The sequence below is a fragment of the Schistosoma mansoni genome, chromosome W, assembly GCF_000237925.1.
Source record: "Schistosoma mansoni strain Puerto Rico chromosome W, complete genome".
Classification (NCBI taxonomy): Eukaryota; Metazoa; Platyhelminthes; class Trematoda; order Strigeidida; family Schistosomatidae; genus Schistosoma; species Schistosoma mansoni.
Window position 1 is genome coordinate 55561324 of NC_031502.1, and position 1374 is coordinate 55562697.

The window sequence follows — 1374 nt, forward strand, 5'->3', positions numbered from 1 at the left end:
AAATAGGACAAAACGCATATTGCTGAAACCCATTGCCAAACACTATCAAACTTCTGATTAATATCAAAAGAGGTTTTTGTGGATGTTATAGTAATTTTAATAGTTGAGATCATTAATCCATTGAAGTTAGACCACTACGGAAAACCTGAAAGCACTGAATGGCCGTTTCGTCCAGCTGTGGGACTCCTCGATCGATTAGTGATCTCAACTACTAAAATTTCTTTAATAAGTGAAATCGTGAGTTAATTAAAGCTAAACCGTCATGGAAGACCTGGAAGCACTGTATGGCCAAATCGTTCTAGAACAGGACTTCTCAGCAGTACGAATCTATAATCCCGTACACGGGACTCGAACCCGGGACGTTCGGTCTTTACAATATAACAGTTATTATTCGCACGGATTTATTTATCAAAGCAAAGTAGTATGAGAATCAATTTTTGATGAAAAACTGATTAATCGTAAGCAAAGATGGATAGTGGCTAGCAGTAGAATCCAGGATGCGCGTTTTGTCCTATTTGGGACTCGTCAGCTGGATGTACTGAATCTCAGAGTTGACGTTCACTTGGGGACTCGAACCCAGCACCTTTCGCTTCAAACGCTATCGCGTTATCCACTCGGCCACTGAGTCCTGATAGCCACAGTATACACATATGCCAGTTAGAGACTGACCAGTTGCAGACCTAAAAACATCAATGGGAAGATCCAAACAAACAATACTAAGTTAACTGATTAATGATGAAAAAATATCTATGTACACGGGTTTAAATTATTAAAATCAGATTCTCGAAGAAAAACTTCCACATATATATCAAATATAAAGAACTTTAAGCAGATTATGACACTATTGACTAGTCACATGGGAATGAAAATATTGAGATCAATGACAAGTGGATATTCATTCTGAATTCCATCTCAACATAACTAGTAAGCTCTGCATACACATTAACCGAAGACACACAAGTGGAACACATTTAAGTCTTCAATACAATCACAAAAAGTCATCATCATCACACACCATCATCAGCATCTATCCCATGAGGGAATCTCAACAGAATTCACATTCACCAATACACAATGCAATAAGCTGATTACCAATATTTCTATTTTCTAACAAATTTCTTCTGTATATAATTAGATCTGATGAAATGTCAACAATGATCATTCATTAATCCAATGAATAAGGAAATCATTCGTTACGTAATCGAATTCTTAATCTCCAACGTTATAATGATAATAACAATAATATTTAGAGAATGTGAACGGGTGGAGTGATGATGGGGTGGGGATGAGTATAGAATTCTTCTCTGGTAGTCTACCCAGTTCAGAGGATGTTGCTTGAGTTAGACTAGTAACTAGGTTGCAAATTGAACAACA

The 1374-nt window shown here is 36.8% G+C and overlaps 1 non-coding gene across 1 annotated transcript; it reads right to left on the reverse strand.

Annotated features, from left to right (window-relative positions):
- Positions 1-552: 552 nt before the first annotated feature.
- Smp_tRNA_00629_Pseudo_TTG.1.1 lies at positions 553-627 on the reverse strand. The gene has a single exon. It is a non-coding gene (tRNA).
- Positions 628-1374: the final 747 nt, after the last annotated feature.